General features: G+C 39.1%; 2 protein-coding genes and 1 pseudogene across 7 annotated transcripts in view; 2 read left to right on the plus strand and 1 right to left on the minus strand.

Annotated features, from left to right (window-relative positions):
• Positions 1-24,982, minus strand: part of TSHR (thyroid stimulating hormone receptor) — a 158,123-nt gene that overhangs the window by 46,690 nt on the left and 86,451 nt on the right. The window lies entirely within an intron of this gene.
• Positions 1,915-24,982, plus strand: part of CEP128 (centrosomal protein 128) — a 500,403-nt gene continuing 477,335 nt past the window's right edge. The window contains exon 1 of one of the 2 annotated variants that reach the window (XM_057318321.1): positions 1,915-2,318. The gene's annotated coding sequence lies outside the window, so the exon portion shown is untranslated. The remainder of the gene's footprint in view (positions 2,319-24,982) is intronic. The other variant, XM_057318320.1, reaches the window with a different exon arrangement.
• LOC123002148 (zinc finger CCCH domain-containing protein 11A-like) lies at positions 2,190-17,101 on the plus strand (annotated as a pseudogene).

The following is a 24,982-nucleotide window of genomic DNA, read 5'->3' on the forward strand; positions in this document are numbered from 1 at the left end:
TAATATGAAACAGGTTTGACAAACGTTCATAAGAGTACACGTATATGCGGTGCCCCAGGGACTGCTTCTGCCAGGAATCCGTCCCCTCAGCAGCAAGCTCCTCCTGGCTCGTCCCAGGGACACATTGGCTATTCTGCCCTCCCCCTGAACTGACTTAGTTCCAGTCCGTTTGAATGTATGGGTGACCTTTCTCTTAATTGTAGTCTCACAGCCTTTCCCATCTCCCCCAACTTTTTATATTTAAATAGAAAAGAAAAGCTCCTCCAATGGTTTGTTGAGAACTGATATCTTTATTATTAACAATAGCACGTATCCTGGCCTTGGAGCGGGAAGCTGAGCAGACTAAATGATGGATGACAGCAAGGCAGTAAGGGCGGTGAGCTTCCTCTGTCCCACTGCTATTTCAGAGGGAGTGGATGTAGTGAGTCTTAACAGTTCACTCGAGCTGATTTTTCTATACCAGTAACTGAAGACTTCGGCACCTATGCTGTGATATTACACATGTCTGCAACTTCCATACTTAGGGTTATTTACATGCCACTCAAAGTGCACAGTTAGCATTAGTGAGGCTCATGACTGTTAGAAAGAGGTTCTCGTCAGTATAACTGAATGTATTCAACACATGTAGATTGGTTGAAAGAGTTGAAAGGTACTCTCTACGCTTATATGAAGGGGACAGAAGAACCCCATAAGACCCGTATCCTTTCCCCGTAGGGATGGCACCTAAGCCTAAAGGAACCTGCATCAACTCGCTGATAGTAACAACTAGAAGACTTAGAATCCAGCCCTGGATTTTTAAAAATGGTTTTACTGAAGAAGAATTTGCATAAACTTCATGTACAGCTGGTGTACATAGTAGTTTGCTCCTTTTTACTGCTGAATGGTCAGATGGCACTGAGATCAAATGTTCTCTCTGCCACTTCCTTCCGGCTACATATCCTTGCGCAAGTGTCTTGACCTCTCTGAGCCATAGTTCCCTCATCTATAAAATAGGGATAATAATAGAACATCTTTCACAGGACTCTTGTGAAAATAAAATAATATCTATAAAGGGTTTGACATGTAGCCTAGCACACAGTGAAGGCTCTATGAACAACAGTTTTATTATTGTTATTCTCCTGAGTGGAATGAAAGCTAGAACAGACATCAGAGACTTGAGGGTGGAGGTGCTGCCATGTTCATACAAAATAAAAAACCCCAAAACACTAGGTGTGGTATTTGACTGAAGATGTGGAGTATGAACCAGATATTGGGAAGGAGAGGCTAGAAGCAGAAACTACTGGGGCATCTGGGTGGCTTACTCGGTTAAGCATCAGACTCTTGATTTTGGTTCAGGTCATGATCTCAGGTTGTGAGATCAAGGCCTGTGTTGGGCTCAGCCCTGGGCCTGGAGCCTGCTTAAGGGTCTCTCTCTCTTCCTCTCCCTCTGCCCCTGCAGCACCCTCCCCCCCACCTCTCTGCTCGTGCACTTGCTCTCTCAAAAATAATAATAATAATAATAATAATAATAATAATAATAATAATAATAAAACTCTCTTGCCCCCACCTCAACTTACTGTCTTATTAATATAAACTTACTAGTCCATTGTCTTCATTAGCATTTTTGCCCGGACAGATAACTTTATTGTTCTTTATTGGAACTTTTTGAAAGACACATCTATGCTTCAACAGAAACCATCAACAGTTTATATCCCAAGACCCTTAGAATCCCTCACCTCAAAATCAAGATCCTGCATGGAAGGAACCACTTTAGAGTAGATTTAAAATTTTGTCCTGGTTTGAAACCAAAAGCCCCGTATTTCTGGAGCTCTGTCTGTCCTGGGTAAACCGGGATGGTTGGCTACCTTATTGCACAATAGCTGCTCCCGCCTTGCCCTTCTAAGATACTTTTAGATGCTGCCGAGTTGAAGTGCCCTCTCTCTGCATGATGAGCCATAAACTCCTCGCCAGAGCTTTCCGTGGGGGGAGAAGGGTTTGAACTGCTGTCAATCAAATATAAACCAGTTAGGAGAGTTTGGCAACGGAGTGTGGTTTGGCAAACTGCTCCAGGACAGACTAATGTTGAAGAAGCCGGACTTGAGAGAATGTCACAATGAAAGGCAGGCAGCCGAAGCAGCTTTAGAGAGAGCGCACGAGAGAAATGGGAAACTGCTGTGGGCTCCAGCTGACCGAAGTAGGCTGCAGCCAACATGGCTGAAAGAGGCGGGAGAGGCTGCCAGGAGAGGGGAGACCCAGAAGAGGTGGAGTTCTTAGGGGAAATCGAAGATAGGCAAGAGTTACCACAAGAAAACATCGAGGAAAAGAAGCCGCTTTCTGAGGTAAGAAGATAGTCAGCTGCTCATGCTCACAAGTGACTTAAAAAAAAATCTCTGCTGAGAGAAAGATAAATACCTCATGACCTCACTTATATGTGGAATCTAAAAAAGCCAAGCTCAGAGAAATAGAAAGGAGAGTGGTGGTTACTAGAGGCTGGGGAGGGACAGCGTCAAAGCGTACATCCATTTATAAGACTAACAAATTCTGGGGATCTAAGGCACAGCATGGCGATTATAGCTAATAATATAATAAGAATACTGCGTTACATCCTTGAAAGTTGCTAAGAGAGACCTTAAGTGTGCTCACCATAAAAAAGAAATGTAATTATGTGACAGGATGGAAGTGTTAGATAATGTTTTGGTGGTAATCTTTTTGCAGTAATGTAAGCGTATCAAATCAACACATCGTTCACCTTAACCTTACCTTACATGTCAATTATATCTTAAAGCTAGAAAAATAAAATCTCTCCTGAAGTGGAGAAGGGGAAGGCGCATGAACTGCCCACTTAGCTATATGGAAATGGTGTCAGAAGTGAATGCAGCTGGTATAACCTTTTCAAAGATAGAAAGCAGAGAGGAGCAGTAGGTGAGCACTCCCAAACCTCTGATAAGAGGACAAGCGTGACAGGGGAGTCCAAATTTGAATACGTTCCAAGCCTGCACGGGGGGTGAACTTGAATCGCTCAATTTTGAGTTAAGCAATCACAGCCTGAGAGCGCAGGAGGCTAGCTTTGTTGCCAGGAAGCTGGGGACACCGAGAGAAAGGAAACATGTATATATTTCCAGCACGGCAGGTTGGCATAGAGCTGTCCCCCAGAGGGGTCTGAACAAGAGCTGAGGATGGCAGGGTCCCTGGATCAGCAGCCGGGGTCGCTGATTGAGGGCATGGGAGAGCACCGACCTGCCCTCCTTCCCCTCCACCCCGTACTGTCCCATGAGCAAGAAATAACCTTCAGTTCCCTTCGGGCTGTTATAGAGTTTAATTTTTGTCTATTTCTTATAGTTACTAGCCTACCCAAACTAATACAATAAGCATCAATACAATTCTTAAAATACAGAACATGGTGTTCATCGTGGTTGTCTCTGGTAGGTAGGTTTGGTGGCTAGGAATGTGTACGTTTCACTTTTTATTTTATCTTTTTTTTTTTTTTAAGATTTACTTATTTACTTTAGAGAGGGAGTGTATGCATCCGTGAGTGAGGGGAGGGGCAGAAGGAGAGGGAGAGAACAGACTCCTCCCTGAGCTGAGCAAGGAGCCCAACGGACACCTGCCGACCCTGCTGGGGCTCAAACCCAGGACCCTGAGATCACTACCCAAGCCGAAACCAAGAGTCAGGCATTCAACCAACTGAGCCACCCAGGCGCCCCTATTTTATCTTGTTTAAAAATTTAAAAAACTTTACATCAAAAACTAGGGATGTACTGTATGGTGATTAATATAATATAATAAAAATATTATTATAAAAATTTTTAAAAAACGAAATAAAAGGCATACAAAAAATTCCCCCAATTAAAAAAAACCACAAAGGAATATATATTCTATATAAAAATTTTTTAAAATATATAAAGTGCCAGATAGTCTGCTTCAATGTTCAAATATGCTCTTCTATGGAGTGGGGCAATTTAGCTGTGTCAAGAAAATATTTGAGGATCTTGGAGTTTATTGATTAGAAAAGCTCAGCCTTGGAGAGTAAAGGTAACCAGGGACTGAGTACACTATCACTTAGGATGGTTCTACCCATGAGGGGGTGAAGCAGGTAATAATCCTCTTCATTTTGCAGGCAAAACAATGAAGACACATTTAGCAAGAGTAAGTGACTGATCTCCTGTTACACAGAGGCAACCCCGGGCCTTAACCTAGGACTTCTAACTCCACATACTGTTTTATTTATCATTATTTTTTAATGGTGTTTAAAGGAGATCATCCACCAAAACTAAAAAGAAATTTAAATACATCCTATTGCTTAATTTCCCTTCATTGGATTTCAAATAAAATGGACATTTCAATGACAAGTGTTAACAGTGACGCCAAGTGTGCTGTGTTTTCACAAACCAGCAGATCAATAATTTAGCATACATTAGGCTCATTTAATCCTAGGGCAAGATTCTGGGCTTTTTCTTCTTCTGGGAAACATTTATTTATTCCTTTTTTTTTTTTAAGATTTATTTATTTATTTTAGAGAGAGAGCAAGGGAGTGTCTGTGGGAAGGCCAGAGGGAGAAGAGAATTTTTTTTTTTTTAGATTTTATTTATTTATTTGACAGAGAAAGCACAGGCAGGGGGAGCAGGAGAGGGAGAAGCAGGCTCCCCGCTGATAGTGAGCCCAATGTGGGGCTCAATCCCAGGACCCTGGGATCACGCCCTGAGCCAAAGGCAGACGCTTAACCGACTAAGCCACCCAGGCACTGCAGGGAGAAGAGAATCCTAAGCAGACTTCACACTGAGCCCAGAGCCCAACGGGGGTGGGGGTGGGGGGGCTTGATCTCATGACCCTGAGATCACAACCTGAGCTGAAACCAAGAGTCCAATGCTTAACCTACTGTGCCACCCAGGTGCCCCCATTTGTTCATTCTTCATAAGAGAAAAGAACAGAGAAATTGGCTTGTTCAAAACAGGTGGCATTGTGGCAGGCACTTAGCACCCCAGCCTGCACCCCACACAGTGTGGGAAATCAGCAAAGTGACAGAAGAGAGTCCCCAGGTTGGGGAGAGAAAGGCAAAGGGAAGAGATATGAAGGCTTAAATCCTTCTACTATCAAGAACTTTCCAACTTCTTTTTTCCTTCCATTGTCCTGTGCCCCCTTTTCTCTCTTAACTATTCGACTGGCATTAGATCATGGCATTTGACTATGATCCTTAGTCTTAGAGATATTTGCCCACACCCTCAACACCCCCAGTTCATGAGTAGAAAGTATGCCAAGCTGGGAAACAAACTGAGGGCAAGAATGAAACTGACATCGCTTTTCACCTGCAAAGTAAGATGGCACCAAAGGAGATGAGAAAGTTGCAGGCTTGCACGGGCAGGGACCCTGAATTGGAATAAGATACAGGAAGAGAAGAGAAGCTGCCCCAGCTAGCATAGTTGGAATTTTAAGAAACACAAATGCAGTAATGTGTAAGACTACATTGTGTAAAACAAGGAACCGAATATAAGAGCCAAAAACCTAGGTCTTGGCCATCCCCCAGCTTCTTTTCAACTTACTTCAATTTGATTTTCAATTTTTTTCTAGTCTGCTTTTAAATACCAGTAGTTCAAAAAAAAAAAAAAAGGCCACTCTGTCTTTGACTAGGTCTGCTTGCTCTAGTGGGGAGAGATTGGTTAAAACTAAAGGAATAATTATTGGACATTTATTATGTGCAACTTTACCGTGTGCTCTGGGAGGTAGAGAGAAGTAGTAACTGATTACTTAACTACTTTAAAAAGAAGGTGTGTATGTATTGGCAAAGGCATAATTTTGTTACCTTAAGTACCTTAAAGCCTGCACAATCCTGAGGTGAAAAATGGGGCTAAGAATTAGGTAAATTAATTTTAAAGTAACATTTTCTGATAGTTTTTTTTAAATCACATAATAAGTCACCCGTGTAGTATTTTTACATCAAGTATTAATTTTAAGATTGCTGTATATTGAAGGAACCCTTAATTTTTAAAAAGTTTATTTCATCTGACTACAAAAATAATACATTGTAAGAAGTTTTAAACACATTCACATCAGTAAAGATATGAAACCTCTCATTATTCCATGATATAAAGAAAATCAGTGTTTTTTTTCTGTCTTTAAGTATGTTTTATGCTTTTAAAACGGCATTATATCAAAAGTATTTCTCTGGGGTAAATAGTCTGTGACAACAGATTTCTCATGGTTGCTCATTATTTCATATTAAACCCTTCTAGCTGAGCATTTGAGTAGTTTCCAAATTTTTGCTATTATAAATTAACTATGAGACAAATGGCTTTTATGTAAACTCTCACTCCTCTGTTTATTAGGGAAAATTTATTGAAGTGGAATTACTAGGTCAAAAAGTATAAAGTCTGTCGAAGCTCTTGGTATATACTAGATCCTTAGCTTCTAATGTCCTGATTTTTAGACTAGCAGTAACTTTTCAGCAATAGTCTATAAATTCACAGAAAAAGTTATTCCCAAATTATCAAGACTTTTCAATGAGAGAAATCTTAATTATTCTACTTTGGTAATTACCAAAGAAGTATTTCACCACTAATGTTCCATAATTAAGGGAAAAATAATCTGTAACCAAAAGGTGATATTCATGATGTTGAAGCGTCTTTTAATTGGTTGAGGAATTAAAAAATAATAGATGTTAATTCAAAGAGAGTTTATATCTTCAGATTTTTAAAGCAGAATGAAGAAAATGTAAGTTTACCAGTAGGTTTTCCACTAGAAATAGGACATTATAAAAATGATTTTCCAAATTGCCTGAAAGATGCATACAGCTAATTGCATAATTATCTAATTATCAGGACTAAAACTGGTACTCTTGTAACCCCCAATAAATCCACTTGACTCAATTTAGTGAAGCAGTGAATATTAAACCTTATCACACTATCTTCCATAAGTTGCACTTTTTATCTACCTAATTATAGAATTTTTATTTACTTGTGATTTTCAAAAAATCCACATAAAAGTAAAAATATCCTTCGAGGGTAGCGTTTTCTTTATTTCTGTTTTTAACTGAAGAGATACTATGGTTTTGCATTAGTTTTGGAGGCATTCTTGGTTTCAAATTCTGACTCTGAAAATGCTTAGCTGAGTAAATTTGGGCAAAAGCCCTGTGGGGTACATATTACCATCTTCATTTTATATAGTGGAAACTGACGCTTACTGAGATTAAGTGGGATTAAGTGGGATAAGTGAAGCCCTTTTAGCAGAGTGCTTGCCCATAAAAGGTATTCAGTAATTGGTAGCTGCTATTAGTAGGAATAATAATGGCAACAATCCATGTGCTATTAGCTTCTTTATAGAAAACATGAAAGAGAAGATGGAAGTGGCCAGTGTTTCACCATTTTACAGGTGTAAGTCTTTATCAAATGTATATTTGGGGGGCACCTGGATGGCACAGTTGGTTGAGCATCTGACTCTTGGTTTCAGCTCAGGTTGTGATCTCAGGGTTGTGAGACTGAGTGCTGCACTGTGCTGCATTCTCAGCAGAGAGTTTGCTTGAGATTCTCTCCCCTTTTCTCTCTCTCGAATGAATAAATGAATCCTTGAAAAAAAAGTATATTTGGGGGGGCCAGACTGTATCCCAGCTGAAGTTTAAAACCCAGGAGAACTGATTTGTTTCCACTTAGGACTCTCAATAACTTATAAAGAAACCGCTATTATAATTTTCTCTTATAAATCCTCAATGTCTTTTAACCATTGTTAACTGATATGTAACTGCTACATCTTCTGAATATCTCTTGTTGTATAACAAATTACCCCAAACTAAGTGGCTAAAATAACAATCATCTTGTTATAGAGCTCATGATGTTGTGGATTAGGATTTCAGGCAGTGGTAAACTGGGTTTTTCTTCTGCTTCATGTGGCCTCCACTGGGATCACTGGTTGTTTTTTAGCTGGTGTCTGGATCAATATAGAGGGTCTAAGATAGCTGTGCTTCTATGCCTGGCCCTTTGAAGGTGATTGTTAGAAAGCTAGGCTTAGGAGTGCCTGGGTGGCACAGCTGGTTAAGCGACCAACTCTTGGTTTCGGCTCAGGTCTGATCTCAGGGTCATGAGATTAAGCCCTGCATCAGGCTCTACACTCAGTGCAGAGTCTCCTTAAGTTTCTCTCTCCCTCTCCCTTTGCCCCTACCTCCTTCTCTCTCTATCTCTCTAATAAATAAATAAATCTTTTTAAAAAAACCAAGCAGCTCAGCTCAGCTAGGCCCTTCTCCACATCTCCATGTAATAATTCAGGGCCTCCCCATATGGTCTTCCCTTCAGCAGAGTTCTTACATAGTGGCTTAAGGCTCCAAGTATCTAAAGTGAAATGTGCCAGTTATCTTAGAAACAGGGCCTGAAAATGCATGATGTCACTTCCACCCTAATCTACTAAAGTATTGAACAAACATTTCAAAATTCGAACAAAACCAGAAATCCATAGACTCAGGAAGTCCAGAAAACCCCCAGTAGGTTAAATACAAAGAAAATGTCACCTAGGTATATTATTTTGAAAACCAAAGTCATAAAGTCCTTTTTTTTAAATTAAGATTTTTATTTATTTGACAGAGAGAGAGAGAGCACAAGCAGGGGAAGCGGCAGAGGGAGAGAGAGAAGCAGACGCCCCACTGAGCAGGGAGACTAACACGGGGCTTGATCCCAGGACCCTGAGATCATGACCTGAGCCAAAGGCAGATGCTTAACCACTGAGCCATCCATGTGCCCCCAAAGTCATAAAATCTTGTTTTGTTTAGTTTTTTTTCCCCAAAGTCATAAAATCTTAAAAGCGGCCAGAGAAAAGAGGACGTGTTCTCTACAGGAGAACAATGGTAAGAATAGGAATGACTACTCATTGGAAGCAATGGAGGCCAGAAGACATTGAAAGATATCTTCAAAGGGCTGAAACAAAATGCCTTGCCAGAATTCTATACCCAGCTAAAATACTTTTCAAATATTAAGGTAAAATAAAATTATCTTCAGATAAAGAAAGCTGAGAAAATTTCTTGCCAGCAGGACCACACTAACATGCTTAAAGAAGTCCCTTAAGTTAAACGAAATGGATCGTTGGATCTATGGAAAGAATGAACACTGGAAACTTTAAATATGCAAGTATATATAAGAGACTAGTTTTTCTTTAATCAAATTCTTTAGAAGTCAATTAACTCTTTAAAAAATAGCAATGTACTGTGAGATTTATAACCTATATAGAAAAAAATATATATAACAAAAATACCACAAAAGATGGGAGGAGGTAAATGCAATAATAATTTCAAAAGTTTCTTACCAGGCATGAGTATTGGTATAATAAGCCTTCTTGGTAGACTATGATAAATGAAGGATGCATTTTGTAACCCCTTGAATAACCACAAAAAAATATTACAAAGAGCTAAAAAGTTAAAAGAAAAGGTTGAATAGAATACTAAAAAAAGCAAAAACAACCTGATTAATCCAAAAGAGGACAAAGGAGTTGAATAAGGGAACAAAGAAGACAGAAAACAAATTGGAAAATGGCAGATTTCAATTGAACTGTATCAATAATAGCAGTAAATGCAATGGAGTTAAATACTGCAAAAGACAGAGATCATCAAACTGGATTTAAAGCAAGGTCCAATTACATAAAATATACTGTACATATAAAGTCACAGAGTTATGGAACCCAGTTGTTTGTTTGTTTGTTTGTTTTTACAGCAAAATTATAGTAGCTACGTCAGAGAATTGGTGCAGATTGAGTAAATATGTGCTGAACATTTAGCATAGTGTTGGGACATAGTATGTTCTCAATTAGGGATAGCTAAACAGATACCAAATGTTCTATCAATCAGATTTTTCATTAATTCATACAGGTCTTCTCTTTCAATTCATTATTTTATTTTTTTTATTTTTTATTTTTTATTAATAATTTTTTTATTATATTATGTTAGTCACCATACAGTACATCCCTAGTTTTTGATGTAAAGTTCCATGATTCATTACTTGCGTATAACAGCCAGTGCACCATGCAATGTGTGCCCTCCTTAATGCCCATCAACAGCCTATCCCATTCCCCTAGTTCATTATTTTAAAAGACCAATTTCAGAATATATTTGATTGTTCCCTTTTGGGGCTTTGGTTTGATGGTTTCTTCTAGTTAGGTGTGGGTGATTGGCACATAAAACATACTGCCTTGTGGAAACTATTATCATCATACATTTGTATTGTTATCACACATTTTAGTAAGTTCTATAGAGCAAAAATAAAGGATTCAATGATAGATTCAGGTGGGGAAATCTAATGTAGATGGGGGTGGGCTCAAGGGTATGTATAAGTAATATTCAGAAAGAAAAGATAAATAATCAGTATAGTTAATAGGCAAAGAGAGAGACGAAAGAACTTTGCAGACACAGGCAAAAGCATCTGAAGGCCCTCAGGTGGGGAAGATCTTGGACCGTCCAAGGAATTAAAGAACACAGGTGTGCAGGAATGGAGCAAGATGAGGAGGCAGAGGTGGGCGGGGGCCAGCCATGGTCCTGGCCTGGAAGTTTCTGTTGAAAACCCTGGATTTATCCTAAGAGCAAAATCACTCCGGCTATGGTGCAGAAATGAATTAGAGGAAGCCCAAACTGGAAAGATGAGTTAATCTATGAAATTACTATACTCCAAGAAAGAAATTATGATGGTTTGTGCAAGGGTCATGGCAATGGAGAGGTAGGGGGTACATTTTTTATATATTAGTGTAGTAGAAGCAACAGGACTTGGTGAAGGATTAGAAGGGGGTGATAAGGAAAGAAGGTACAGTGATACCCCTCAGGCACCTGGAATTGGCAGTGAGATGGAGGAGTGGTGGAGGAGGAGAGGCCGATTTCAGCTTGGGGCATTTAAGTAGTGAGATACATATGAGACATCTCAGAAGAGACATCAAGGAGGCTGACAGGTAAATGGCCCAAAGCTAAAAAGAGAGGACTGGACTAGTGATGTAAACTTGAGAATAGTTGGATAAGGTCACATGGAGGAGAATCGTAGAGTAAGAAGAGAAGAAGACACAGGCCTGGGTCATATGGAACCCCAACGTTTAAAAATGAGGAAGAAGAATGAACCAGCAAAGGAGAATAAGCGAGACCAACTAGAGTGGTAGAGGATGGCCAGGAATGTGGACTCACAGAGGCCAAGGGAAGAGGATTTGGGTAAGAATAGAATGATCCACTATTTTGAATCCTGTGTATAGCTGTAAGATGTAATGACCACAGTTTTAGCACTGTGTTAAACATAACTGTATTTATTGACTGAATAGGTAGCTTTTTATCTTTGGAATGCCAGCTATAGGTTCCCAACAATTTTAGTGCATATTTTCTACCCTTGCAATTCCTATCAGCACAATCTAAGCAAGAACCGGGAAGCCAGCTCATAGGAAAAATATAGTGCATTAGCAGGAGAAGTTTGAAAGCAGTGAAAGGATAAGGTTAGAAGTGGGGATGATGAGCTCCGAGTCCTTCCGTAGCCCTAACTCAGCCAATTTACCAAATCACACCACTGAAAAAGGGACCGGGAGAGGGAGGGCAGCTGAGGAAGGACATCCATGCAACAGAGTAACATTATGTTCTTTAACTTGCTAATGTTCGCACTGAGGCTTTTCAGTAAGTGCTAGCAATATGCAATGACATTGGGCATCAGCACACCTTAGTTCAGTATCTATGTTCGCAGCAAATCCAACCTGGTGAGGGACTCTGCTGCATAAATAAATCAGAGGGCTTCAGTTCTCTGCTGGGAGTGCCAGGGAAGTTGGGTTGACAGTAGAGGAGTAGATGAGACAAATCATTCTATACTGACATTTGCTTTCATGCTTTCTATCTCAATTCTCTGAGGGAAGGAGAGGGATTTTTCAGCTCTGTTTCTCTCATGCGAGTAGCATAATGCTTTTATACTCATTGCTCAATAAATGATTACAAAATAAAGGTATTAAGCAGTTGTGTGGCAGGAGTCCAGAAGTCTTTACTTACCCTTTGTGCCAACTAAAACCATTTGCAGATGATAATGTAGGATATATATTAGGCAAATCTGGAGAATGCAAAATGTGTTATTCTCTTATTTTCTAAGATATTAAACTGAATACCTCATATACATAAGAGAAATATCCTTTTAAAAATCCACTTGAATATTCATCCTCTTTTTAGTTTTTGTATTTAGTAGTTTTCTTTGCTCTACGAAATTAACTGTTCCACTCAGAGGGAGAAAATTGATATTTCTAAGAGAAATGTTATCAACTAGAATCTTTATGAGGAAAGGTCATAATAATAACAAAACAGTTATTTTTAAGAGCTGCAGGGTGTATATAGAGCTTTGTTACAAATTAGTTTCTTTGATTTTTTTGGAGAAAGGGGCAGAGAATCAAAATGGTATAATAAATGAACATTATATTTCGAGTCTGAAGATTTTGTTTTGAATTTAATGTTGTCCTTACTGACCTTGATTCTCAGTTCTCTTGGATGTTGTACTTTCTCTAGTTTCAATTTACTGTTCCTTTATAAATTTCTTGTGAAAGATGCATAATTTATTTTTAGCCTTCATTTCTAATCTATGTCTTTTTAAAGCTATACATTTTCTTCTGAGTGTGACTTTAACTGCATCTTATGGGTTTTGATTTGTCATATTTTTTTAAAAGATTTTATTTATTTATTTGACAGAGAGAGAGACAGCCAGCGAGAGAGGGAACATAAGCAGGGGGAGTGGGAGAGGAGGAAGCAGGCTCCCTGCTCAGGAGCCTGATGTGGGGCTCGATCCCAGGACCCTGGGATCACGCCCTGAGCCAAAGGCAGACGCCCAAAGACTGAGCCACCCAGGCATCCCAGATTTGTCATATTTTTATTGTCATTTAGCTAAAATTATTTTCTAGTGCCTATTGTGATTTCTTCTTTGATTCATGCTTATTTAGAAGTGCATTGTTTACTAGTCAGAGAACTTGATTTTAATTTTTTGTAAGCTATTGAGACTTGCTTTCATGGCCCTACATATGGTCAATTTTGATAAATGTTCCATGCGTCCTTGAAAAGAATATGTACTCTGCACTTGTTGGATACAATATTTTATACAAGTCAATGAGGTGAAGTTGGCAAATTATATTGGTCAAACCTTATTAATTTCTTATCAGTATTTTTACTTTTCTTGTATGCATGTTCTATTGGAGAAAGCTCTATTGAAACAAATCCCCACTATGATGGTGGGTATCTATTTTATTTTTTCAGTTCTGTCAGTTTCTGCTTTACATGGTTTGAAGCTCTGCTCCTACAGATACTCAAATTTAGAATCATTATATCTCTCTATAGGAATCCTTTTTATCATAATAAAATTTCCCTTTTTATATATAGTAAGACTTTGGGGTTAATATATAGTGGCATATTTATATCTATTTTCTCGTGGTTATTGTTTGCATGTTAATATTTTTATCCTTATACTTTTAGTCTTTCTATATCATTGTGTCCCTTGTAAGAAGCATACACTTGAATTTTTTGTTTTAATTAACCTACCTGGTAGGTATTGAAATTGGAATATTAAGTCCTTTTACATTTAATGAAATTAATGTAAATATTGATTATTTGCTGTTAAATCTACTATTTGTTTTAGAAGTTCTTCATTACTTCAAATTTCTTGCCCTTTTTTGTATTAATTTTTTTTAGATTTTATTTATTTGAGAAAGGGAGACAGCACAAGCAGGGGGAGCAGCAGAGGGAAAGCAGACTCCCCACTGAGAGTGGAGCCCAATGCGGGCTCCAGGCAGGGCTCAATCCTAGGACCCTGAGATCATGACTTGAGCCAAAGTCAGATGCTTAACCAACTTAGCCACCTGGGGGCCCCTAGTATTAATTAATTTTTATTATTCTATTCCTCACTACTATTAGCTTGTTAGTAATCTATTCTTTTACAATTATTTTAGTTGTTGCCCTGTGGATTAAAACATGTATTCATTAGGGTGTTGCTGCTGTGAGGAGGGTGGGTGGCAGCGGCTAAGAAAGAAAGAGGAGGGTGTGGCAGCAAGCGGGAGTCGGGAACAGTGTCCGCGGTTTGGATTGCTGAAACCGTCATGAAGAACACCCCCTAAACTCCCATGATCGGTGCAGATTCCTATGGGGAAGGCCCATGTTGTTGATGTCTTGCAGCCTTGGTTCTGGATCTTGAGAAGGAAGCGGTGGAATTAGTAATAGTGATGCTTTTTAGGATTTGGGGATGTTCCTTGCCCAAAAATTTCCTGGAAAATGGACTCGTATTAAGTGTGAGTAAAAGGCATAATAGATTGGAACTCAGGGAAGACACAGAGGTTCCTACGGAGAGCAACCAGCTAATGATTGCATTTTAAAGACGATTTCTGTGACTGAGTTGTCTTTTGGAAGATTAAATCCATTTCAGGAGGACTTGGAACTGGTCCTTGCCTTTCTATCACAACAGAGGATGTTATTATATTGATGGCCTTTTCTTACCTCCAAACAAAACTGTGTTGTCCACTGTGCCTAAGTCACCAGAAGAGGACGTGAAGGCTAACCAGCTCACAGTTCCACAGAACAAATTGTCCAGTCTAATCCCTCCCCTCAGCTACGGAATGTTATGAAAGTACAAAGTTCAGAAAATGTTCCTGGCCCCACCCATCTACCAGCTGTAATCAAAGCTGTGGATGATGATGAAGACAGTGATGATCAGTTTTGTAAGGAAGGTGATGAAACCAACACACGTCTGAAGCTCATGATGGATTACAGACAGCCTCTACTCAGAAACCTGGGGTCAGTTTGAAGCAGGTGAATGTTCGAATTTTGGAATAAAAACTTTTGAGGAAACTAAGTCAAAGAAAATGAAAGAAAAATCCAAGAAGCAAGGTGAAGTTTCTTCCGGAGTTTCCAGTCTTTTACTCCTACCTCAGCCCATTCCAGGTCCTGAAAACGAGAATGTCCGGACTGTAGTGAGGAGAGTAACTCTTTCCAGCCAACAAGGAGAAGAATCCTTGGTAAGATTGAGTCTCACCGAGAGACTGGGAAAACGAAAATTTTCAGTAGGTGGTGACAGTGATCCTCCATTAAAGCGTAGCCTTGCACAGAGGTTAGGGAAGAAAGTGGAAGCCTTAGGCACTAACGCTGACAAAGCACCAAAGAAAGTTCACGTTTCCAAGTCTCTGTAGGAGCGATTAGGCATGTCAGCTGGTCCAAACACTGACGAGTCAGCAGAGTCACTAAAGTTGGTGAGATCCATGTGAAGACATTAGAAGAAATTCTTTTTTTCTTTCTTTTCTTCCTTCCTTCCTTTCTTTTCTCAGAGAGAGAGGCAGCCAGAAAGAGAGAGAACACAGGCAGGGGGAGTGGAAGAGGAAGAAGCAGGCTCCCAGTGGAGGAGCCTGATGTGGGGCTTGATCCCAGAATGCTGGGATCACACCCTGAGCCAAAGGCAGACGCTTAACGACTGAGCCACCCAGGCGCCTCTAGAAGAAATTCTTGAAAAAGCCAGTCAGAGATGTGGAGAATTGCAACCTAAACTCAAGACAGAAGGACCTCCAAAAGTTGATGATTTTACTTTAGGAACAAGAAGCCCCTCCACTATCTGAATCAAAACCTTCTCTGAGGTCCTGGCTGAAAAGAAACATCAGCAGCAGGAAGCGGAGAGACAAAAAAGCAAAAATAATGTAACAAAAAAACCTTGCATCAAGCTGAAGACCGATAGTGAAATTTAAAAAACAGTGGTTTTGCCACCTGTAGTTACCAGCAAAGCACAATCAGAGGAGCTCGCAGGTGGAACAAAGTCTAGGCAGGTGGTGCATGTCAAGACGCTGGAGGAAATTCAGCAGGAGAAGGCACTACGGGTATAGCAGCTCTGAGACCAGCACCAGCTCCCAGCCTCAGCTTGAGGCCACCCTCCAGGGCAAGGCAGCTTCTCCAAATCACAAAAAACAAAACAAAACAAAAACAAAACCAGGTATAAAAGAAGAGAAGACAGTTCAAGAAGGAAGTGAAGTTGCTTCCCAGAGCAGTGTTACTAGAACAGAGGATAAAGAGGCTTCAGTAGAGCCCACAGGAGTTGGCATCACCAAAATTCAAGTCAAGAGATGTGAGACCATGAGAGAGAAGCACATGCCGAAATAGCTGGAGAGGGGAAACTCACAGAAGGAAAAATCAGTTTTGACACCCCTTTGGGAAGATGGAGACTCCTGGAATACTCAGATAGCAGAGAAGCCAGTGCTCACTGCTGTGCCGGGCATCACACAGCACCTAATAAAGCGGCTTCCCACAAAGTCATCCCAAAAGGCAGAGGTAAAAACCTCAGGCACTGGGGACACAATATTGAATGTGAAATGTGCAGCACAGACCTTGGAAAAAAGGGGTAAATCTAAACCCAAAGTCAATGTGAAGCCATCTGTGGTTAAAGTTGTCTCATCCCCCAAATTGGCCCCCAAAGGCAAGGCAGTGGCGGTCCACCCTGCTGTCATTGCAGCTGTGCAGCCACTCAGCTCCAGTGGCGTCCTACAGGAAAGCCCCACCAAAAGGCAGCTGTGGCAGTTATCCCACTCCTTTCTGAGGACAAGTCAGTCACTATTCCCGAGATGGAAAAACCTAGAGACCATCTTGTGCTACCTCCAACCCAGTCTTCTTCAGATTCCTCCCCACCGGAACCATCTGGCCCTTCTTCATCCCAGATGGCTATGAAAACTCGCTGATTCAGATCACCTCAACAGGAAAGCCCCTGCTTTCTGTGGAGGATGATTTTGAGAAACTAATATGGGAGATTATAGGAGGCAAATTAGAAGCTGAGATTGACTTGGATCCTGGGAAAGATGAAGATGACCTTCTGCTTGAGCTGTCAGAGATGACTGATAGCTGAGGGCGGTAGAACACTAAAAAAACCAAACAACCTGGACTTAGTTTCATCAATTATAACATTTACCCAAGATGATCACTTCTTTAATCTAGAATTTGTCCCAAATCAGAAGTATACCTCTGAATTACCTTTATGGGTCCTGGATTCCTTGGGGTCAGATTTTTAAAGTCCCTTGATAACCATTTTGTCCATTTGATGCCATGGTTTAGCATCTGTGAGAAAAATATTCTGATTTACACCTCTCCACAGAAAAACCGAGAGGGAGATCCAAGTTGAAGGCTGCAAGAGAACTTAGTGAGTCCTTAAGTGTTTGTCAGTTTGGACTTTTTCCCCCCTTTGCTGTAGTATTTCTTTGATGTATTGTCTTAATGTACTTATTAATGTAACCTGACTTGGAAAAGGATGACGACCAGCTGCTGCCAGTAAGGACAAAATTTCACACTACCACTAAACGAAAGATCTATTCCATCTGCATTAAATTGTATGTCTTTTTAAAGGTATTTGGAGATTCAACTAAGCTTAAGAGAGCAGCTCCGGAAGCTTGTAATCTGGACATAACTTTTTCAACCTGATTTCCATGCTTCTGCTGCTCTGTAAGCCTCTGAAAAGCAATAGCTAACTTATTATTACTGTAATTTTTTTAAGGCTTTAAAGTGCCACAGGGGTCTTCTGAAACTAATTTTCTATTTGTTGGATTCCCTGGATTCTTAATAAGAGATGGTGACATATGGTTAGAGGAATTCTTTTTTTAGCATGAAAGTTGTCCTTTCTCCAGTTCTTGCCTCCTACTGGCATTGAATTATCACAGGGATAAAAATTGGTTAATTTTTTATTTCTAACTCTCCCAGCAAACTCCTCTTGCCCAGTATTTATTTGGTGCCCTTTAACCACCAGAGGGAAAAAAAGATAAACTCCTCCACACTGCCAATATTTATCTATGGACTGTAGCAGTACACTGAATTGTACTGTAGCGGGGATTATTGAGATGCTTTGGGGGTGTATTGTATACCTTCCCATTTTCTTCATTTCTGAATTGAATTTTCTTATCTTGATGTCAGTCTCTTTCATATCACCTCAAGGTTTAGGCTTGTGAAAGAACAGTATGATGGGAATAAGAGTCTTGAAAGGAGACATATTATATATAACCAGAAGGAAAAGGAAAGAAGAACTTGTCTGTTTTGATATTTTGCTATAGGTGGTCAGTTTGTTTTTCATAGGGAAATCTGATCCACCTGTCATGTTGGCTCCTAAGGAATGCTGTTGTAAGTGGCTCATCAAGAGCTGAACTTCATGTAGCCTTGTTGGGAATATGGAAAACAAAGAAAGCCACAGGACTACCCATTCAGTCTTGGGAAGATCTGGATGATTCTGCACAAGCAAAAAAGACTTGAAACTTATGTATACACACCTCTCTACCAATCCATCTTCAGCTGACTGAATGTTGTATAATAGCCCTTCTCCAAAGCAGTAGTGAAATGTTCTGGTTTCACCACAGATTTTCTACCAGATGGACTTCACATATATATATTCAGAGTTCCATCCTAAAGCAACAGAATATACATTCTTCTTGAGTGCACGTGGAACATTCTCCAGAACAGATCACATACTGGGTCACAAATCAAGTTTCAACCAGTACCAAAAGATAGGGATCATTCCCTGCATATTTTTGGATCACTGTGCTTTGAAACCTGAACTCAATCACAAGAGGAAATTTGGAAAGAACTCAAATACATGGAGCCTAAAGAACATCCTACTAAAGAATGAATGAGTCAACCAGGAAATTAAAGAAGAATTTTTAAAAATTATGGAAACAAATGAAAATGAAAACACAACTGTTAAAAATCTTAGGGATGCAGTAAAGGCAGTCCTAAGAGAGAAGTATATAGCAATACAAGCCTTTCTCAAGAAATAAGAAAGGTCTCAAATACACAACCTAACCTTACACCTAAAGGAGCTGGAGGAAGAACAGCAAATAAAGCCTAAACCCAGCAGGAGAAGAGAAATAATAAAAATTAGAGTGGACATCAATGAAACAGAAACCAAAAGAACAGTAGAACAGATCAATGAAACTAGGAGCTGGTTCTTTGAGAGAATTAATAAGATTGATAAACCCCTGGCTAGACTTATCACAAAGAAAAGAGAAAAGATCCAAATAAATAAAATCATGAATGAAAGAGAAGAGATAACAACCAACACTGAAGAAATAAAATTATAAGAACATATTTTGAGCAACTATATGCCAACAAATTAGGCAATCTGGAAGAAATGGAAGCATTCCTAGAAATGTATAAACTACCAAAACTGAAACAGGAAGAAATTAAAAACCCGAACAGACCCATAACCAGCAAGTAAATTGAAGCAGTAATCAAAAATCTCTCAACAAACAAGAGTCCAGGGCCAGATGGCTTCCCAGGGGAATTCTACCAAACATTTAAAGAAGAATTAATACCTATTTTTCTGAAGTTGTTTCAAAAAATAGAAATGAAAGGAAAACTTCCAAACTCTCTGAGGCCAGCATTACCTTGATCCCGAAACCAGACAAAGACCCCACCAAAAGGGAGAATTACAGACTGATATCCCTGATGAACATGGATGCCAAATTTCTCACCAAGATATTAGCCAATAGGATCCAACAGTACATTAAAAGGATTATTCACCGTGACCAAGTGGGATTTATTCCTGGGCTGCAAGAGCAGTTCAACAACGACAAATCAATCAATGTGATATACCACATTAATAAAAGAAAGGACAAGAACCATATGATTCTCTCAATAGATGCAGAAAAATCATCCTTTGTTGATTAAAACTCTTCACAGTGTAGGGATAGAAGGAACATACCTCAATATCATAAAAGCCATATATGAAAAGCCCAGAGTAAATATCATTCTCAATGGGAAAAAAACTGAGCGCTTTTTGTCCAAGGTCAGGAACACAGCAGGGATGTCCACTATCACCACTGCTCCTCAACATAGTCCTAGAAATCCTAGCCTCAGCAAACAACAAAAAGAAACAAAAGGTATCCAAATCAGCAAAGAAGAAGTCAAACTCTCACTCTTTGCAGATGATATGATACTTTATGTGGAACACCCAAAAGACTCCACCCCAAAATTGCTAGAACTTGTATAGGAATTCAGCAAAGTGGCAGGATATCAAATCAATGCACAGAAATCTGTTGCATTTCTATACACTAACAATGAGACAGAAGAAAGAAATTAAGGAGTTGATCCCATTTACAACTGCACCCAAAACCATAAGATACCTAGGAATAAACCTAACCAAAGAGGCAAAGGATCTGTACTCAGAAAACTACACAACACTCATGAAAGAAATTGAGGAAGACACAAAGAAATGGAAAAACATTCCATGCTCATGGATTGGAAGAACAAATATTGTTAAAATGTCTATGCTACCTAGAGCAATTTATACATTCAATGAAATCTCTACCAAAATAGCATCAAGTTTTTTCAGAGCTGGAACAATAACACTAAAATTCATATGAAACCAGAAAAGACCCCAAGTGGCCAAAGGAATGTTGAAAAAGAAAACCAAAGTTGGTGGCATCACAATTCCAGACTTCAAGCTCTATTACTAGGCTGTAATTATCAAGACAGTATAGTACTGGCACAAAAACAGACACACAGATCAATGGAACAGAATAGAGAACTCAGAAATAGACCCTCAACTCTATGGTCAACTAATCTTTGACAAAGCAGGAAAGAATATCCAATGGAAAAAACAGTCTCTTTAACAAATGCTGTTGGGAAAATTGGACAGCCACATGCAAAAGAATGAAACTGGACCACTTTCTTAGACCATACACAAAAACAGACTCAAAATGGATGAAAGACCTAAATGTGAAACAGGAATCCTCAAAATCCTAGAGGAGAGTACAAGCAGCAACCTCTTCGACCTCGGCTGCAGCAACTTCTTGATAGACACGTCTCCAAAAGCAAGAGAAACAAAAGCAAATGAACTATTGGGACTTCATCAAGATAAAAAGCTTTTGCACAGCAAAGGAAACAGTAAAAAGCTTTTGCACAGCAAAGGAAACAGTCCACAAAACCAAAAGATAACCTACAGAATAGGAGAAGATATTTGCAAATGTCTTATCAGATAAAGGGCTAGTATACAAAATCTATAAAGAACTTAGCAAACTCAACACCTAAAAGCCAAAACTCCAGTTAAGAAATGAGCCGAAGATATGAAAAGACATTTCTCCAAAGAAGACATCCAAATGGCCAACAGACACATGAAAAAATGCCCCACATCACTCGGCATTAGGGAAAGACAAATCAAAACCACAATGAGATACCACCTCACACCAATCAGAATGGCTAAAATTAGCAAGTCAGGAAATGACAGATGTTGTCAAGGACGCAGAGAAAGGGGAACCAACCCTCTTACACTGCTGGTGGGAATGCAAGCTGGTGCAGCCACTTTGGAAAACAGTATGGGGGTTCCTCAAAAAGTTGAAAATAGAGTTACCCTATGACCCAGCAATTGCACTACTAGGGATTTACCCCAAAGATATAAATGTAGTGATCCAAAGGGGCACCTGCACCCCAATGTTTAGAGCAGCAATGTCCACAATACCTAAACTATGGAAAGAGCCCAGATGTCTATTGACAGATGAATGGATAAAGGGCCCAGATGTCTATTGACAGATGAATGGATGATATATAGATATAGATATAGATATAGATATAGATATAGATATAGATAGATAGATAGATAGATAGATAGATAGATAGATATACACACACACACACACAAGCACAATGGACTACTACTCAGCCGTCAAAAAAACAAGAATGAAATCTTGCCATTTGCAACAATGTGGATAGAACTTGAGGGTATTATGCTAAGAGAAATAAGTCAATCCGAGAAAGACAATTATTATATTGTCTCACTCATATGTGGAATTTAAGAAATAAAACAGGATCATAGGGGAAGGGAGGGAAAAATAAAACAAGACGAAATCAGTGAGGGAGACAAATTATAAGAGACTCTTAATCATAGAAAACAAATTGAGGGGGCGCCTGGGTGGCACAGTCGTTAAGCGTCTGCCTTCGGCTCAGGGCGTGATTCCAGCGTTCTGGGATCGAGCCCCACATCAGGCTCCTCCGCTAGGAGCCTGCTTCTTCCTCTCCCACTCCCCCTGCTTGTGTTCCCTCTCTCGCTGGCTGTCTCTGTCAAATAAATAAATAAAATCTTAAAAAAAAAAAAAAGAAAACAAATTGAGGGTTGCTGGGTTGGGAAATGGGGTAACTGGGTGATGGACACTGGGGAGGGCATGTGATGTAATGAGCACTTGGTATTACATAGGACTGAGGAATCACTGACCTCTACCTCTGAAACTAATAATACATTATATTTAATTCATTGAATTTAAATAAAATACTAAAAATAAAACATGTATTCGCTATTTATAAAATCTAATATAAGTTAGTACTGTTAGCATTTCTCAGACAACTCAAGGACTTTAGAACACTTTAACACCATGTATAAACCTCTCAACCTTTGTTTATTTGCTATTGTGTATTTTTAATTCTGTGGATATAGGTAGTTCTTGCTTTGCATGGTTTCAGTATGCATAATATTTAGTTAAATTTAAATAATAGCTGGTCCCAGCAACATGGTTCGAGCTGTGGCTACCACAATATATCAACTGTGAATAATTGCACAAAGTACAAACTTTGCTGCTAGCTCGTCAGTGTGTACATCACTATGTAAATAAGAGATGCATGTCATGATAGGTGACCAACTGCACCACTTCTTTCAAAGTCATTGGTGATTGGTCACTGAGCATCTGTCATTCAGTTTGTGCAGCTGAATTGCCCCCTTGTCTTCCAGTGATAAACCCATGTGACATTTTATAAAAGTGGATAATTGAAAGAGGGAACTGACCAGCAGAGACGAAAGAGCAGCAAAGAAACAAAATATGATAATGCTGGAAGTGAAACTTGAATTAAACGTAAATGGAGTCATAGGAGAAGTAGCTGACCATGCAAATGTTGATACTGCCACTGTTTGAGAGACACTAGATATTCAATCAAAGGAACTTAGTGAAGGCAAATTATTGACATCAGTGAGGAAAGTGGTTGCAAATAAAACGATGAAGATGTCCTAAAAGAAATGATGCTGATAAAAAAAATTCACATTAAAGGAACTCTTAGAAATATTTTATGACAGTGAAAGAACAGAGAATTACATTTTGGAAGCTGATTAAGATCTAGAAAGAAGTATGACAGTTTGCCAAGACATCGATGTGATGCTCTTGCAAGTTACATAGTAAAGAGAAAAAAGGCATGCACTGTACAAACTACTCTTGATAAGTATTTTACAAAGAAATAAAACATTTTAGTTCTAAATGTTTTTAAAGTTTAAAATTACAGTATGCTAAATAAGTATCAGTTTACTATTTTTCCTTTCTCTATACATTCATAACCAATAGTAAGAGAGGTTTTACTGTTTTGATAAAAATTTTTTAAAGTCACAAAACAATCGTAATTTTTTTTCACTGATATTAAGATCGCTTTGTATGGTTTCAGCATGCAGTTTCATGATCCCATACCATCATGCAGTGAAAGGACTGACTATTTTTTTAAACCCAGTAAGATATTTTTTGTTTTGTGCAGCCAAGGTTCATCTATACTTACCTTTTCTGTTGTTTTTCATTTCCTTCTGTACTTCTGTGCTACTATTTAGCATTATTTTTCTTTAACCTTAAAATTCCCTTTAGTAGGTTCTTAATATGAGCCTACTGGTAATGAATTCTTTCAGTTTTTATTTGCTTGAAATGTCTTTCTTTTGCCTTTAATTTCGAAGAAGCCTTTTTGGTGGGTTGGCAGATATTTACTATTTTTATTTTTGTTCTTCTCATTGTAGGTATCTTTCTATTGTTTTTATGGATCCTATCTTTTCTGTTGAATGAACAGTCAGCTTATTAATCTTGTTGCTACTTCTTTGAAAGTTTGTGTGTATTCCCCCCCCCCCCTTTGGCTGCTTTTAATAATTTTTACTTTGTCTTTGGTTTTTTAAAAAAGATTTATTTATTTATTTTAGAGAGTGTGCATGGGTGAGGGAAGGGACAGAAGGAGAGAGAGACTGGGGTAGAAGACTCCCTAATGCGCTGGGAGCCCAAAGTGGGGCTCGATCTCAGGACCCTGAGATCATGACCTGAGCCTAAACCAAGAGTTGGACCCTTAACTGACTGAGCCACTCAGGCATCCCTTGTCTTTAGTTTTTAATACCTTTACCATGATGTACCTTGATGTGGTTCTTTGTATTTATCCTGTTGGGGTTTCCAGTACTTCTTATATCTGCAACTTGGTTCCCTTAGGAGTTTCAGAAAATTCTCTACAAATATTGCTTCTCTCATTCTCCCTCTCTTCTTTTTTTGAGACCCAATGATAGGTATGCTAGATTTTTTTTTGTGCCATATATTTTAAAGATTTATTTATTTATTTGAGGTGGGGGAGAGAGAGAGAACTCACGCAAGCATGGGGGGAGAGGCAGAGGAAGGGAATTTCAAGCAGACTCCCTGCTGAGTGTGGAGCCCAATGCAGGGCTTGATCTCATGACCCATGAGATCATGACCTGACCCGAAACTAAGAGATGCTCAACTGACTGAACCACCCAGGCACCCCTACTGTGCCATATAGTTTAAATTTTCTTTTTTTTCTCCATGCTGCAGGCTGGATATATTCTTCTGACTTATCTTTCAGATTACTAATTCTCTTTTGAGCTGTGTCTAATCTTTTGTTAAACTCATGTTTAGATTTTATTTCAGTTATTGAATTTTTAAGTTCTTGGTTCTATTTGATCCTTTTTTACATTTCTAATTCTATTTTGAAATTCTCTATCTTGTCTTTAAAATTTTGAATATATTAATTACAGTTAAAGTCTGTGCCTCATTACTCCAGTACTCCAAAATGCCAATATTTGAATCTCCTATGATCATTTTCTGTTGTTTGTTTTCTTCTCTTGATTTTTCCCACATATTCTTGTTTCATTTTGTTTTGTATGCCTGGTTATTTTTTATTGATTCATAGCTAGGCTTTAGCCTTCATGAGGGCTGATCTATTTCCCATTATTCCATACTTATGGGATGAAGCTTTTTAGGGATTGCAACTAAAATCCTGGGGTGTTTGTTTACTAAGGAGCCACCCTCCTTCATAAACCCTGAA

Source organism: Ursus arctos, unplaced genomic scaffold (assembly GCF_023065955.2).
Source record: "Ursus arctos isolate Adak ecotype North America unplaced genomic scaffold, UrsArc2.0 scaffold_25, whole genome shotgun sequence".
Taxonomy (NCBI): domain Eukaryota; kingdom Metazoa; phylum Chordata; class Mammalia; order Carnivora; family Ursidae; genus Ursus; species Ursus arctos.